This window comes from Sphaeramia orbicularis, chromosome 22 (genome assembly GCF_902148855.1).
Source record: "Sphaeramia orbicularis chromosome 22, fSphaOr1.1, whole genome shotgun sequence".
Lineage (NCBI taxonomy): Eukaryota > Metazoa > Chordata > Actinopteri > Kurtiformes > Apogonidae > Sphaeramia > Sphaeramia orbicularis.
This window is the reverse complement of record NC_043978.1, coordinates 47,352,327-47,370,216: the sequence shown is the minus strand read 5'-3', so window position 1 is coordinate 47,370,216 and position 17,890 is coordinate 47,352,327. Positions and strand designations below refer to the sequence as shown.

The 17,890-nt window shown below is 34.8% G+C and overlaps 1 long non-coding RNA gene across 1 annotated transcript in view; it reads left to right on the top strand.

Moving 5' to 3' along the window:
* The window catches only part of LOC115413299 (uncharacterized), a 30,214-nt gene extending 14,243 nt beyond the window's left edge, over window positions 1-15,971 (top strand). The window contains exons 3-4 of the long non-coding RNA XR_003934447.1: window positions 3,618-3,632; window positions 15,811-15,971. This is a non-coding gene — a long non-coding RNA (uncharacterized LOC115413299). The remainder of the gene's footprint in view (window positions 1-3,617; window positions 3,633-15,810) is intronic.
* Window positions 15,972-17,890: the final 1,919 nt, after the last annotated feature.

Sequence of the window (17,890 nt, the reverse complement as noted above, 5' to 3'; positions counted from 1 at the left end):
TGTTTGAAAAAAAAATGCAGGATTTACAGGACGGTCATCAATGCCACCGAGTCACAAACCCTTCCAGTACAGCAAAGCCATAATTTGGAGGACTGAAAGTTTTATATACTTGGCCGTAATTGGTCCAAAAAAGTAAACTGTGTAGTCCCACACTTTGGGCACAGAGGTCAGACAGTCTGTTTCTTCAAAGGATAAAAGCTTGAACTAAGGGCATCTTATCCAAATTGCCTCATTATCAAGCACAGTTAATGTAGAGAGTGACATTTTTCATTGTCTTTTATCTGTTCTGCCTTTTTCAGTGTAATGCTATCGTAATTTACTTGAATAACTAAAAATACTACCTCACTGATTTATGCATCATCAAATCACATCATATAAGCCTATTCTGCAGCATTTGCACAAAATGTAATCTGATTTTTACACCTGTGTCACTGAATATATCTGGGATGTCAGGTAAAAATATACCGATGTCCTGTTTAGCGTCACAGCGTGTCCTTTACCTCCTAAAGAGACTGTGTGCATCAGCTTCACTAACAGTAGTTCAGTCAGGATGTAGTGGTCATTAAAGTTGTGTTCTGCACCTGTTACACTCTGGGATTATGGATAATGAGGATAGATAATATGTGATATAACTTTTTATTAGTACCCGAGACGCAGAGACAACACACCTACTGACTGGGTCCGTCTACTATCTGAACATTTTGTGCTTTATATCATTAACCCTCTGGTATCCCGTCCAGCAAGGCCCTTACTAAGCACCAAGTGTGCCTTTTTGGCACACATGTGGAATAATGTCAAAAAAATTTCATACAGTTTGTTTTTAATTCTTTTACACTTTTTTCTATTTCATCAACTTGAGCCGTAAATAAAAATACCTAATACTCAATAACTGTCACATTTTTTAACCCTTTAAATGCCGTGTTTGTAATGTAAACAAACCATTTTTTGGATGGAAAAAAACACAAAAAATATATTTTTTCAATATACTACATAAAAAGTGGATATATATGATATTTTGATTTTTCTGGCCCTGCATATGTCAGTGATTAACTCTAACATTGGTTAATTTGCATTATTATTTTTGGCGCTAGGTCAAATGTTCAAAAATACTAGCATCTGTCACCAAGTGTGTGTAAAATGCACACCCATAAATCAAACTATTAAATATTTATATTGATTTATTTTTCTGTTCTAATTAGATTTTATTTTTGTGAATCCAGGTCAGCCCTTAATCATACATATAAAATGGAAGAAATAGTGCATTTTTGGCACACTTGGGAGACAGATGCTAGTCTTGTAATTTTCTTTTGTTTACAATGTGCAAATTTAGTTGGTGGCCAGAATTTTAAAGACCATGCAGAAATGAGCAACTTTTGAATTCTAACCTTATTTGAATTGTGAAAAATAATATGAAGTTTTTTAACACAATGTGCAAAGTGTGCCTAAAAGGCGCACCTGGATACCGGAGAGTTAAACAGTAATTCACTGTCATCACAAATGTGAAAATTTAGACAAAGAGAGTGATACTGAGACGGGAACCTCCTGAGAACCAGGAAAGTACAAGTTTTTACTTTTTTTTAACTTTAGCCAAAAAAATTTAAGCTAAAAAGCTAAAAAAAAAAAATTATATTAGGGCTAAAAAATTATATTAATATTCATCTACTATAAAATATAATAAATCAGGACAATGGATTTTTTTTCAACTTTTGCTCAAAGTTTAGACCCTTATGTTAATAAAAGTACATCAAAAGTGTTTAGTGCAAACTTTAATGTTCAAACATTATTTTTAATCTTGTGGGTTGAAATATACGCTATTAAAAATCTCTGACATGATCAATTAATTTATGCATATCATCGTCAATCCAGCCGAAAAAAAAAAAAAAAAACAGGCAAGGATAAAAAATTCTAATTTCTCTTTTAGTTTGTTACAGTTTACTCAGGCATAGTAATAGATACAATTTTTAGACAATGGGAATAGATTCTGTGAGGTCTCTAAATGTCCATAGACACCAAGAACATCCATATGAACCTTATTATTGTGAAGGAATTCTTCATTTACTTTGGGTATGTCTTTTTAGGCGTTTTTCCCCTGAAAATATGGTCAGGGTTAAACAGGTTAAATAAGTTCCTATATTGGAATCATGATGCAACAGTTTTTTCAGATGCTTTTTGTTTTTACCTCTGCCACGAAGATTATGTTTTCATCGGGGTTGTCTGTTTCTTTGTTTGTTCGCAAGATAACTCAAAAAGTTACAGACGGATTTCGATGAAATTTTCAGGAAATGTTGATACTGGCACAAGGAACAAACAAGAAAAGCACTTGGAGAAAGCAGACCTCCGCCAAGGCAGATCAGTGCCCCCCCACCCCCATCCCACCCTGATCACCACCAAAATTTTATCATTTCTTCCTTGTGCCAGTATCAACATTTCCTGAAAATGTCATGAAAATCCATCCATAACTTTTTGAGTTATCTTGCTAACAAACAAACACGCACACAAACACACAAAGCAAAGTGATCCCAATACCTCCTGGTGGAGGTAATAATGATTGAATTTTGGTGGTAATCAGGGGGTAAAAAAATGGTAAATGGACTGAACTTATATAGCGCATTTTCTACACCTTCATGGTGCCCAAAGCGCTTTACAATTCCTCACATTCACCCATTCACACACACGTTCATACACCAGTAGGCGACTGCTGCCATGCATAGTGCTGCCTGGCCCTACTGGGAGCAATTTAGGGTTCAGTGTCTTCCCAACGACACTTCGACATGTGGACAGTCAGAGCCAGGATTTTGAACCACCAACCCTTTGGTTATTGGATGACCCGCTCTACCAACTGAGCCATAGCTGCCATGGGGTCACTGATCTGCCTTGGTGATGTCGTTTGCGCTCTCCAAGTGCTTTTCTAGTTACCTCTACCATCGGGGAGGGGGGGCAAATTTTTAGCTTGTTTGTCTGTCTGTTGGCAAGATAACTCAAAAATTTATGGAAAGATTTTGATGAAATTTTCAGGAAATGTTGAAACTGGCAAAAGGAGCAAATGATTACATTTTGGTGTTGATTGGAGGGGGGGGGCTGAGCTGCCTTGGTGGAGTTCTGTGCTCTCTGAGTGCTTTCTAGTTTTTCTAGTTATTTTTGTGGAATATCCTTTCCGGTGGACCGTTTTTTTTTTTGTTGTTTGAACTGTGGAACAGCCGACTGAACAGTTGCAGGTTTGATGGGTCTAGTTGCAGCTAAAGCCATTGCTGAGTCTTTAAAATAAGAAAAAGAGGCTTGGCTGGGCCATGAACACCACCAGTGGACTACTGAAGACTGGAAGAAGGTGTTATGGACTGATCAAACCTGCAACTGTTCAGTCTTCTGTTCACAGTTGAAACTCAGACTTGCTTACTACGACCACTATCTTCTCTGTGCTTTCAGCTGTTGTCCTGTCTGTCTCCTCTCACTCCAGCTGTTGACTGTCATAAACTAGTCTTCTGATTCTGTTGTGTCTTCGGCTCTTCCAGACTCTTCCTGTCAGCATTTCCCAGTCCAGTTTCTGAGTGCCTTTGGATGGTGAAGGAAACTGGACTGACTGACACCTGGACTTTCTTGGACATTTCTCTGTAGGACAGACCTACATTTTAAGTGTTATGATGGTCTGTCTCTCTGATAGATAGATAGATAGATAGATAGATAGATAGATAGATAGATAGATAGATAGATAGATAGATAGATAGATAGATAGATAGATAGATAGATAGATAGATTAGATAGATAGATAGATAGATAGATAGATAGATAGATAGATTTACTTATTCATCCTCTAGGAGAAATTCAAAATACAAAATGTGGTCACCGCTCCACAAACACAGCCATACCACATCAGCACACAATAAATAAATAAATCCAGAGTATAAGTAGCTGTGAATAGCTTAGATTAAAAAGAGGTAGACTTAAAAGACAAGATGTGTTTTCTACCTGTCACATAAAAACAAAAAGCATAAAAACATTACATTAAAGAAACCACCCGAGGACAGAAGCGTTCCTGGCCTTCTACCTCCTATCTATCCCCACCCAGCTCCTCCTCTGTTCCTCCCTCCTCCCCTCCCACTTAAAGAGTTATACAGTCTTATTGCACGATGGACAAACGATTTTGCGTATCTAGTGGTGGAGCAGCTCAATGAGCGCAGTCTGTCACTGAAGGTGCTCCTCTGCTGGTTTAGGACACTGTATAATGGGTGGTTGACATTCTGCATGATTGCCCTCAGTCTGGACAGGGTTCTCTGCTCTGTCGCCTCTTCTACGAGTCCAGCTTCAGGCCCACCACAGAGCCCGCCTTCTTCTATCGTTAATTGCCTTTTCCTCCTTTTCCATTTTTATAGTAACACACTACTTTCTGCAGTACAATACTGTTCAAATAATGCTCCCAACAGGATGGTACCAAAGTGTGTTCCAACACTACTTTTCTGCAGACAGAGGGAGTTGGAAGGAATTCACAAACGTTGGGACATCTGTAGGAATTGGTAGCACTAACTTTCCAGGCTTGATCAACTCCATTGCTGCAGAACTGCTTTAAGTTGTTAACACCATTTCTTGTTCGCCTTTTGTATAATTCTGAAATGTACATTATAAAAAAAAAAGGTAAGGTTAAACCATACCTTTTTTTTTTGTTTTTTTTTTTTACCTGTGGCAGTTCACCACTTACCCATTTCAAGCTGTTCATTGGACTGGAACTGCTTGAATTTCAATACAAAACTGGAAAAATTGGGGTGTTCTAAAACTTTAACCGGTCAGTATTTATCTGACCAGTTTACAGTGAATTTAACCATTTGCAAGTGATTTGTATATTACATACAATACTTTTTTTTGGATCTTGGCCACTAAGATTTTGGTTAAAATTAATTGAATGTACACTAACCTGTTCTACCTCCCAATATTTTAATTGAATTGTGTAGTAACTTGTTGTAGTAACTCCTAGTACTTTTATTACCTCCGCCAAGAAGGTTATGTTTTTGCCAGCGTTGGTTTGTCTGTCTGTCTGTCTGTCTGTCTGTCTGTCTGTGCGCAAGATAACTCCAAAAGTTATGGATGGATTTGGATGAAAATTTCAGGAAATGTTGATACTGGGACAAGGAACAAATGATTAAATTTGGTGGTGATCAGGGGTGGGGGGGGGGCATGGGAGCCCACTGATCTGCCTTGGCGAAGGCCTATGCTCTACGGATGCTTCTAGTTTTTTTTTTGTTTGTTTTTTTTCTGACACAGTATTCTATTTTACAAGTGTGTATTGTGTCTTTCTGTGCAATAAGTGTTTTGTATGTTTTTATATGCTTAGTTTTTGTTCATGTCTTTTTCAGATTCCGTGACTCAGGTAAAGACACAAGATTTCCAATGTACCTATACTGCGATATACAGGGTGGGGAAGCAGAATTTACCTAAAATGTAAAATTTATCTAAAATGTTTAATATCCGCTGATCCATAAATCCTATCAATACATGTAAATAATTGGCATAAAATACGGTTTTTTCATCTTTTCAGGGTCATCAGATATGACCATTTGGACATTCAGAGGCTTTGTAGTTACCATGGAAACACCTTCATCGTCTACAACATTGATTCACCAGTAAAACCCATGAAGTTTGATCAATGACAGGGATGGAGGACACTTGGTTTATGTTCAATTAATTATATATTTTCCTGAAAAAGTCACTTTTTCTCAAGTTTTCTCTGTTTTTGGTATGATAAGCCTCAAATGTAACCTCAGCATGATGATTCAAGTACATGATCAGTAAAATAAATATAGGAAAATAACAGATTTTTACTGAAAAAAAAATGCAAAATGGAGAGGATAATATTATGATGAATGGTGATAAATCACTTAAAGGTTAAATAGAGATTTGTTTTGTATTCAGTTATTGATATATTTGCTAGAAAAGTCACTTTTTCTTCCATTTTTGATACGAAGTCTTGATATAATAATCTTTGAATTTACTGAGTTTTAGGAACATCCAAATTAAACATAGAAAAATACATCATTTACGGTAAAAAATGCAAAATGCAGAGGATAATATTATGATAAATGGTGATAAATCACTTAAATAAGGCTAAATACAGAGAAAAATCCATTTGGGAACTATCAGAAAAAGTAACACTGGGTCTTTATGGGTTAAAAGGACACTAGTACAGGGTGGGGAAGCAAAATTTACAATATTTTGAGGCAGGGATTGAAAGACAGTGTATGACCAATTAGTTTATTGAAAGTCATGAGAATTTATTTGCCACAAGAAACTGACATAATAGAAAATGTTTTTATTCTATGTGTCCTCCTTCTTTCTCAATAACTGCCTTCACACGCTTCCTGAAACTTGCGCAAGTGTTCCTCAAATATTCGGGTGACAACTTCTCCCCATTCTTCTTTAATAGTATCTTCCAGACTTTCTCGTAATAGTTTTGCTCATAGTCATTCTCTTCTTTCCATTATAAACAGTCTTTATGGACACTCCAAGTATTTTTGAAATCTCCTTTGGTGTGACGAGTGCATTCAGCAAATCACACACTCTTTGACGTTTGCTTTCCTGATACTCATATGGGCAAAAGTTTCTGAAAAGGGTATGGATAATAGTGTTAGGTATGATTATGACATCAATATATGTTTGGTTTCAAAACAATTGACGTAGTGCCTGCTGAGAAAAAAACAACTAAATGTTCATTGTAAATTTTGCTTCCCCACCCTGTATCTGTGCAAATGGCAAATAAAGTCTATTTTATTCTAAAAACTAGTTCACCTTACCTTCTTAGGGTGAACATGTGGGACTTAGGTCCTAGTTTGGAACGCTGTAAAAACATCTGTCTCCTGACATATAGGATTTGGAGATTTCCCCCACAGGTCATCATCTTCTATTGAAAAGGTTGTAAAATAACTTTGGAAAGAAGACCAGGGTTCAACTCAGGAATGAATCAATCCTCTGGGGGTTGGTGCAATGGCAAGCTATGTAAGACACAAAGGTTTTCCAGCTCTACGATTTCACATGGATATACAGTTTCAATAAACACACCGTCCACATAGACCCACTGAACCCAGGACATTTGATTTACACAACTTGTCAGGCTATCAGAGACAGCGGGAAACTCTGCCTGACAGAATCAAAAGAGCAAGCTGGGATGAGGAGGCTGTTTGGCTTCCCAAGTCCACGGTCATCTCACAGTCAGAGGTGACTTATTAGAATGTAACCCACTGAGTTGGCTTGTCTTGGCATACGTACATCGCTGGCATTTCCGCCTCCACATCTACCACTGTGCACTTTTTTTTCCTCTCTGAAGCCTTTTTTTGAAGGGGGGATAAAGTCAAAAACTTACATTAAAGTGCACTTACTTGGATATTGTACAACATTAAGGTTAATAGATTCAACTTAAGATAGGTTTCGGGGGTGGTACGACTGAAGATGTGTCGGTCGCTGTTATTCAAATCCACTCGTGTTGGGTGTCAGTACTCGAAGGTCAGAGAAGCACTCAGGCTGGTCGCCTTTTGCGAAATGTCAACTCTGACAAAATACCACAATGCTCTTCATACAAAAAAAAATAAAACACAATTCTAAAAGGCGTGAGTGTGATTGCAGATCATGATTCACAGATTCAGAAATAGGGGTTGTTATCGTTTCAAAATTTGCAGTACATTTGCATTTTGTGGGTGATTATTGTATAAAAGCTTTCGTTTTTGTTTTCACATAATTACTCTGACATTTGGTGATAAAAGCCTCTCTTACAAACAAACCAAATGAAAAAATCTGTACTGATCTGAGGCTGAAACCATTGAACATTTGTTTTTAATTGCTCACACAACATTTCCTTTTGGGCTGATATTCACAGTTGGTTGTCATTAAAAATTGAACACATTCCGTCTTTTTCTTTATGTGATATTGTTTATTTTATGGATTCATTAGAAGTTAATATCAAAGATATTGTTACCTTATAATTTTTTGAGGTAAATATTATATCATTGTTGTAAGTAGAAAAACACGAACCCCTCCTTTAATTGTTTTTATGTGATTTTATCAAGTATTACAAATCTCTTCAGTATTTGTTAATATGTCAAAAAAAAAAAAAAGCCAGAAAACTTTATTTTCGTTTATCCAAGTCCTTGCTGTTTTAATTGTATCTTGCCTTAGTCTTTTGTGCTCCATTGTCCAGTCAGATTATTTATTATTTTTCTTTCTGTTTCTCAATTTTCATTACACTTCAAATGTCTTAATCTTTTGTTTATTTTTGTTTCAGATATTTGTAATGGTTCTGTTTAACCATTCCACTATGTCTCCAAATGTATTTCTGTATTACTCTTCTGTAATATTTTTTCCCATTCTTGTCATGTAAATTTGCTTTGTGCCAACAACAACAACACAACAACAACAATAATAATAATATAATAATAATAATATAATAATAAGAATAAACATCTTTCAAATGAGTGACCAAAAAATAAATAAATAAATAAATAAATACACAAGCTAAGGTGGCTAAAGCTAACGCCTGGATCTGCATGATGTGGTGTTTGTTTTTTTACTTTTATATTTTTTGTGGTTGTTGTGTCAGCTGGTTCTGGAATAAAGAACAAGTTGTTTATCATTTTTAGACATGTCTTTTTAACCGTCCGGTATCCAGGTGCGCTTTTTAGGCACACTTTGCGTTAAAAAACTTCATATTTTTCACAATTTAAATAAGGTTAAAATTCAAAAGTTGTTCATTTTTGCATGATCTTTAAAATTCTGGCCACCAACTAAAATTTGCACACTGTAAACAAAAGAAAATTACAAGACTAGCATGTCTCCCAAGTGTGCCTAAAACGCACTATTTCTTCCATTAGAACTAATGTTTTTGATCCGAAAGCCATTAAGACATAAATCCTGCTTTTACTGATAATTGGGCTTCATTTGAGAGGTGAGGGTCTAAATGAATTTATTAATGTTGTTAATGTTGCTGTTCATCATTGACATATGCCAGGCTGCAAAAATCAAATAATATGTAATCCAATTTTTATGTAGTATTTTGAAAAAAAAAAAAAAAATCATACTTTGTGTTTTTTTAATCAAAAAATGTAGTGACATCATGATGAAAAGAGATTGTATAAAGGGTTAAAAAAAAAAATCTAAAATGAATGATTATTTGATATGTAGTATTAGGGCTGACCATGATTTACAAAAATAAAATCAAATTAGAGCAGAAAAATAAATCAATATATAATATTTAATAGTTTGATTTATAGGTGTGCCTTTTTTCACACTTGGTGACAGATGCTAGTATTTTTGAACATTTGACCAAAAATAATAATGCAAATTAACCGATGTTGGAGTTAATCATTGACATATGCCAGGCTGCAAAAATCAAATGATATGTGATCCACTTTTTATGTAGTATATTGAGAAAAAAAAAAAAATTGTGTGTGTGTTTTTTGCATCCAAAAAAATGGTTTGTTTACATTACAAACACAGCATTTTAAGGGTTAAAAAATGTGACAGTTATTGACCATTTTGTATTTTTATTTACAGCTCAAGTTGATGAAATAGAAAAAAGCGTAAAAGAGTTAAAAACAAACTGTATGAAAACATTTTTTGACATTATTCCACAAGTGTGCAAAAAAGACACACTTGATGCTTAATAAGGGCCTTGCTGGATGGAATACCGGAGGGCTAATATTTTTACTATTTTATTTTGCCTATTCACAAAAGTTTACTTGAATATAATCAAAGAAAATAATCAATTAATTGATTACAAAAATAGTCAATAGCTGCAGCTCTAATGAAAATACAAGTATCCTATAAATGCCTATCTACAGGGTGGGGAAGCAAAATTCACAATATTTTGAGGCAGGGATTGAAAGACAGTGTATGACCAATTAGTTTATTGAAAGTCATGAGAATTATTTGCCACAAGAAAATCTACATAATAGAAAATGTTTTTATTCTATGTGTCCTCCTTCTTTCTCAATAACTGCCTTCACACGCTTCCTGAAACTTGCGCAAATGTTCCTCAAATATTCGGGTGACAACTTCTCCCATTCTTGTTTAATAGTATCTTCCAGACTTTCTCGTAATAGTTTTGCTCATAGTCATTCTCTTCTTCCATTATAAACAGTCTTTATGGACACTCCAACTATTTTTGAAATCTCCTTTGGTGTGACGAGTGCATTCAGCAAATCACACAATCTTTGACGTTTGCTTTCCTGATTACTCCTATGGGCAAAAGTTTCTGAAAAGGTATGGATAATAGTGTTAGGTATGATTATGACATCAATATATGTTTGGTTTCAAAACAATTGACGTAGTGCCTGCTGAGAAAAAACAACTAAATGTTCATTGTAAATTTTGCTTCCCCACCCTGTACTGTATACCATTCATATGTTCACAATGATCAGGACTTACCAAAATGTCCTGCGGTGGCTTCATTAGTCCTCGTTACCAGGTCAGGGATCAGTCCCACCTCTGCTCCCCTTTAGTTCAGGCAAGTGGGTGCAAGGGAACATTTATCCTCATATCTTAATTTTTTTGGAGCTTTGGAAAGTTAAACACTTCTAATTGTACCTCTGGAGATGTATGTGGAGCCAGATCTTGCCTCTGATTTTGGCTGCTCCCTCTGTGGACTCAGGGGGGGTGATTAGTACCCAACTAGACCACCAGCCACTCCACAGTCCACTGCTCACAGCTCATATCATCGCCACAGCCATAGGATCCTGCAGCTACTGACTCCCACTACCACTTCACACTGTCCTTTTTTTTTTTTTTTTTTTTTTTTTTTAGACGTGACATGTGACTACAGTGTGGAAATTGTTTTCCTACTGAGTCCTGTTAACTTCAGTAATTGTCTGACTTCTGTACAGTGCTACCAGCGGGTCAGATTTTTAACATATTCAGATCACTGAGCTGTTGTGTCTTGTCATGTCGCTGAAATTACGATCACATATTCTTTTGAGTATAACACTTTGTACAAGCTCTGTTTTATGTCTCAGTAAACCAGCAGATAACATAATAATACTTACACTTAACAGTAGCTGCACCACAGACCTCACCTCCCTGCAAGTTGTTGTTTAACTCATTAACAGAGTTCCCACATGTCCTGGAAAACCTGGAAAATGACTGACCAATTTTCCAGTCATGGAAAACAGAAGTCAAATATCCTGGAAACGGTTAAGTTATCCTGGAATATTATTTATCCTCCCCCTGCCTTGTGACCTTGTCAAGGTTATTATCATTAACGAAAACAAACGAAATGACTAAAACTAGAATTGAAAAAAAACACATCGCCGTCACTGAGCTCAGTAAGAAATAGTGACATTGCACTTTACTAACTTATTTAGTTATTTATTCCATTTTTTTTTGTTTTTTTGCTCTATTTATTATTATGTGACTTCCAATTTTTTAATTTTTTATTTATTTGTATGTTCTTACTCAGGTTTTTATCCCGGATTGTTTTTATTGTTTTATCTGTTTTATCTTTTCTGGTTTTTATTGTGTTTTATTGCATCTTGTTTTTATTTATTTGATCTCACCTATTTTATTTACTTATCCATGCTGCTATACCGATGAATAGTGGAACACTGAGCACTTTTTGTTTTGTTTTTTGTTTTGTCCTGTCTTTTTGTCCTGTCTGTAAGCGTGATCAAGTGCCTGTCTTGCATGTTCAATGTAAGTGTTGTTGTAATGCCAAGGCAATCACCTAGACTGCAAAACAAATCTACCTACGGGTATAAATAAAGTAACCTTGACCTTAACATTTTTGTTAACTGAAATAAATAAAAACTATAATTAAAAGAAAAAATGATAACTAACTGAAACTGTATTGTGTGGTTATAAAACTAACTAAAACATATAAAAAGTATTGATAAAATTCCCTTCGTTTTGTTTTTGTCAATGTCAGATTGATATGAAATCGATTTATTTCGCTCTGGCAATTTTAGCTAGCGGCACCATACGGCACTTCACGGTCCATCACTTCTCGTTACTTGTGGTTTAGAGTCGGCTTCTCGTCCCCACTCTACCCGGAAACATGGAGACTAAAGTTGGGAGAAAGCAACAGAGTCCTGTCTGGGATTTAAAGATATGAATAAATTAAAACTAAATGAAAACTAAGCATTTAGAAAAAAAAAAGAAAACTAATAAAAACTAGCAAACCTACCCCAAAAACAAATTAAAACTAACTGAATTAGAGAAAGAAAAAAAAAAGTCCAAACTAAATAAAACTAAACTTTAATGAAAAATCCCAAACTATAACCTTGAACCTTGTGTGCCTAAACTGAAATGAAACAAAGGAAATAGTTTGTCAGTGATTAATTGAAAAATATACAAATATTTTTAGAGGAAGTGCAGAAGAGAAAGTGAAAGACAAGAGAAAGTTGAGTTTACCCTGTAATCTGTGGGTGTGTTTGCATTATTCTATGACACATTTGTCATAATTATTTTTCATAGACAAATTATGGCCATTAGACTGCACATCAAATGTCTGAGTAATAAACATAGAAATAATCTGAGTAAATGCAAATTGCAACTGTAGACAAGAACACTTCCAAAAAATGAGGGGGACAAGGGAATGGATTAGTGTATGACATGATAACACTGGTCAACAACAAATTTATTGTTTAAGTTTTTTGAGCTGATTTAGAATAATTTTGGTGTGCTGAATCCAAAAATCACATTAATTTTGCTCAATCAGGTCAACTTTCTGAACTATGCTACATATTGGCTTTTTAACATTTTTGCTTACATTTATGGGCATTTTCACATCATATGATACAAAATTCTTTCATATTTCTTGCAATAAACAAGTTCTGAAGATTTTACTTTTGCCAATTTATGATTAATGTTTTTTTAACCCATTAAGACCCAAACATCCACCATCTACCAAAATCATCTACTGATATAAACTGTTTAATCCCTGATGATCGACTAATCCACATCAATAATTGGTGTAAAATACAGTTCTTCATCTTTTCATGGTTATCAGATATGACCCATTTGGACGTTCAGAGGCTCTGTAGTTACCGTGGAAACACCGTCATCTTCTACAACATCAGTTCCCCAGTAAAACCCATGGAGTTGGATCAATGACAGTGGATAGAGACACTGGGGTTATGTTCAATTAATGATATATTTTGCTAAAAAAGTAACTTTTTCTTCAATTTTCTCTTTTTTTTTAGTAATCCTCAACTTCTCTCTGAGCTTTCATGAACATCTACATGATTAGTAAATTAAATGTCAGAAAATACCTGATTTTCACTGAAAAAAAAAAAACACAAAATACAATAAATAATATTACAATAATTGGTGATAAACCACTTAAGGATGGTTAAATATAGAGAAAAAAACATTTGGGAACTGCTGCAAATGTCACACTGGGTCCTTATGGGTTAATATTACAGGTGAATGAAATGGCTTCGACTAGAAGATCTTGCAAAAATAAGCCTGACGTATTCAGCTACATCTGCAGTGAATACACCATTGTACCTAACAGGAATCAAGTCACAAGTTTCATAAAGTGTGCTTACCAATCTTATTTTGGTATTAAACTTGGTGACCAAGATAAAGTTTGGGCGCCACACATGGTATGCAAGTCATGCATCAAATTTTTCAAAATCAAATTAGCAAAAAAAACCTGATCTGATTGAGAAAAACAGATGTCCTTTTTGGATTTAGCGGTGCAAAATGGTCCTAATTCAGTTGAAAAAACCTAGACAACTTGCAAAACACATTTTTTTGTAACCCAGTGTAATTTGTCTCTGTAATGGCTGAAAATGTCCTGGAAAATAATTTCAAGGAAAGAGTGGGAACCCCGATAAAGACCCAAACAGCCACTGGCAACCAGAACAATACGCTGATGTAAATCAGATCCACTAATCCTATCAATACATTTAGAGCTGGTCTAAACCGACTCAGTGTCCATCTCTGTCTTCACTCACCGTTGAGTCCAACTGTCTTTAGTTGAAGCAGATGAATGTTTATCACAGTTTTCCCTCCTAAATACAGAGGTGTTACAGTGATTTGCCACTAAACGCCTTCAAGGCATGATGAATATATGTCAAAATGTGCAAAATACTCAACTGGGAAAATTTTCCAAAAATGTATTCACACCTGCGGCGATACGAGTTTGCAACAGTTGGGACACTTGTTTAGTTAATGATTTCATGCATACTGGTCACTACAGTGGACAGCTATTCTACAGCTGTTCTCTTGTACCGTATTTTTCGGACTATAAGTCGCTCCGGAGTATAAGTCACACCAGCCAAAAAATGCATAATAAAGAAGAAAAAAACATATATAAGTCGCACTGGAATATAAGTCGCATTTTGCATCCTTGCTCTGACAGAGGCGGTTGCGTTGCATGAAGCGGTAACACCAAGAAGGTCCTATCGCAAAGTCATTTATATTCATCTCTTTGGCAACTACCTGGGCGTGGAGACGCAACTGCACTGTTGACAAGCCTCTCCCGGCAGCATGTCGTTCAAGCACCCATGTGCAAACTCGTTCCTCTAGCTGTGGCCACCTAGCTTTTCGCCCGCAATTAGCTTTTTTTGTTTTCTTCATTGCAGTAAGAGTAACCTCCACTTTTCGCCAGTCCCTCACAAGTTTCTCACTCACTCCAAACTTTCTTTCTGCTGCTCTATTACCGTTTTCGGCTGCATATTTCACTACCTGCAGCTTGTAATCTGCAGAACATGATTTTTTTTTTGATGGCATTTTTTTTCAGCCCTTCTCAGTTGTCTTTATAAGTTACCGGTAATGTTGAAATTTTAAATTTTCAGTGGTACAGATGTAGCAAGTACAGGTACACAAGCCTAGAGCGCCCTCTTGTGGCTGTCAGTGTGAAAATAACGAACATGTGAAATTATATAATAATGTGTTAATAATTTCACATATAAGTCGCTCTGGAGTATAAGTCGCACCCCCAGCCAAACTATGAAAAAAAGTGCAATTTCTAGTCTGGAAAATACGGTATATTCATGGATTTTGTTGTTCTTTTCGTTGTTTTTTTTTTTTTTTTCATCCACTTGAGTCTCTTTTTATTGAACAGATAAAACGTGCAGATGATACCGTACAATTACATGAACCTCTGATCGACCTCCAAGACCTGAACCGGACCAGGTCTATGAGGAAGACCTGATGAGTCCTGGTTCATCTGATCCGTCCTGTGTGGACTTGATTATTGTTCCCATTTTGTTTTTATTGGAAAAGGTAACAAGACATCTTCAGCATTACCGTTCACACATACTCCATCTATCATAGTCCCCTTCGCATTTCATATTTTATACATACAAAAGTGTAAAAAAAAAAAAAAAAAAAACATATGAATGGGTGCTTACAGTTTCAGTATTTCTCACATAAAAAAAAAAAAAACAATCATAGCATTATGATACTTCTGGGTTCTTCAAACATCACACATGTTCACACAGAAAAACACAAAACAAAGAAAAAACAGGGAGATTGCAAAAAAAAAAGGACACCTTTAGAGGAATGACACAAATTCTGGATGGCTAGAGGAACTAGAGGAACAAACTTGATCCATTTGTCAGAAATACGATAAAATGTATCCCTCTGAATTCAAAAACAAAAACCATACCAAACGAAAACAAAAAGCTAGACACACCCACACGCACCCACGAAAAAAAAAAAAGGGGGGGGGTCCATTAATCACAAGAAAAAGAAGGAAGTGATTCAAAAAAAGTTAAGAAGGGCTGCCATTTATTATAAAACTTAGAAGGGATGGGTTTTTTTTTTTTGTTTTTTTTTACACATATCTTTATTAAAGTTTTAAGACACTACATATCTTTTCTGACATAATCACAGAATCACAGGCGGCTGTCGCGAGAATTGTTCGGTGACCGTGTGATCTCAAGATTCGGTAACGTTCCCTGGCCCCCTAGATCGCCAGATTTGTCCATTTGTGATTTTTTCTTGTGGGGCTATCTCAAGAGTAAAGTGTACACGACTCGACCAAGAACTCTGGATGAGTTAAAACAGAGAATTCAGGATGAAATTCACAGTATCCCAGCTGAGATGTTGCAGCGGTCAATGAGGAATCTGAACAGCAGATTTCAAGAATGCATTCGTACAGGAGGACGCCATCAACAGGAAGTCATTTTTAAAAAATGAAAATTCCATCATTGTTTCTTAAATGGCATGGTTTAAGGTTTCAGTTACTATGAATAAAATATTTTTCTTCCATCACTCTTGGTTTTATTGGATTGTTAAAAAGTTCCCGTTTTTTTGTGGCACCCTGTATAACAAGGAAAACAACAAAATATTCATAGATAACTTTGAAATAACCCAAGTATCTTACGTTAAATTTTTGGGTATTATTGTAGATGAAAAATTGAATTGGAAATCTCATATTAACCTTGTCTGTAAAAAAATCATGAAGTCATTTGGCATTTTGAACAGAGTTCGTTCATTGATCAATCATTCTTGTTTCTTGACTTTTTATTATTGCTTAATTTATCCTTACATTATTTATTGCAATACTATTTGGGCGGCAACCTGTCTCACTTATCTCAATAAGATTTTCTTAATTCAAAAGAAATTTTTAAGAATGATCAGTTTTTCTAAGAGACTCGACTCATCTGCTCCTCTTTTCCAAAAATTCAATCTTCTCTCAGTTTTTGATGTGAACGTTTACCAGACCTGTGTCTTCATGTCCAAATATGTTCACTTAACTCATATTCTTCCTAAAGTTTTTCACAATTTCTTTATGTTGTGATCTGTTATTCACAACTTTCCGACACGATTTTCAAGCAAATTTTATCTTCCGTACTGCCGAACTTCAGTCTGTCAGTATTCTCTGAAATATGGTGGACCAAATCTGTTGAATAATCTATGACCTGAACTTCAATCAGCATCTACTTTATCATTGTTTAAAAAGCATCTGAGAAGGACTTTAATTCATGGAAAAATGTAAGGCTGTGTATCACTTGATTTGTATTTGATGATTTGTAATGGGGATTACATTTTTATTGTTTTTACTTTAGTTTATTATTTCAGTTATATTGTATTTTTTAAATTCTTTTTTATGTGGGGAGGTATTCATATAAGCCAGGGGTGTCAAACTCATTTTAGTTCAGGGGCCATATTCAACTAAGCTTGATCTGGCCGGACCAGAAAAATAATAACATAATAACATATAAGTAATGACAACTCCAAATTTTTGTCTCTGTTTTAGTGTAAAAAAAACAAAACAAAACAAAACATTAAATTATGAAAATACTTACTTTTATAAACTATCCAAAAAAAAAAAAAAAGAAAAAAAGAAAAAACTGAAATTTGAATTAAGAAACGTAAGAAAATTTAGTACAATTTTAACCTTATTATTCCTCAACTTATCATTTCTCCATGTGCATTATGGATCAGATCTACAAAGACACTAAACACTGAGGAACAGGCAGAAAAACAGTTCAAATTGTGCTTAATTTTCTTTAGACATTTCAGGTTGTTCATTTTTGTTCAGGTTATTCACATTTTAGTGTTACAGGATAGTTTGTAAATGTAAATATTTTCATAATTTAATGTTATTTTTTGCACTAAAACAAAGGAAAAAAATTTAGTTGTTAATTCTAGATTTTTTTTTGGGCTTAATTCAAGATTTTTTTTACTAATTGAAGATTTTTTTTTTTTTTTTTGGCTTAATTTAAGATTTTTTTTTACTTAATTTAAGATTTTTTTTTTGTTTTTTTTGGCTTAATTCAAGACTTTTTTTTTTTACTTAATTGGACATTTTTTGGCTTAATTCAAGATTTTTTTTTGCTAAATTTGAGTTGGGTTTTTTTTGGTTCAATTGAAGATTTTTTTTACTTAATTGAAGATTTTTTTTTTTTTTTTTGCTTAATTGAACATTTTTTCCTTAATTCAAGCTAAAACATTTTTTTTTTGCCTA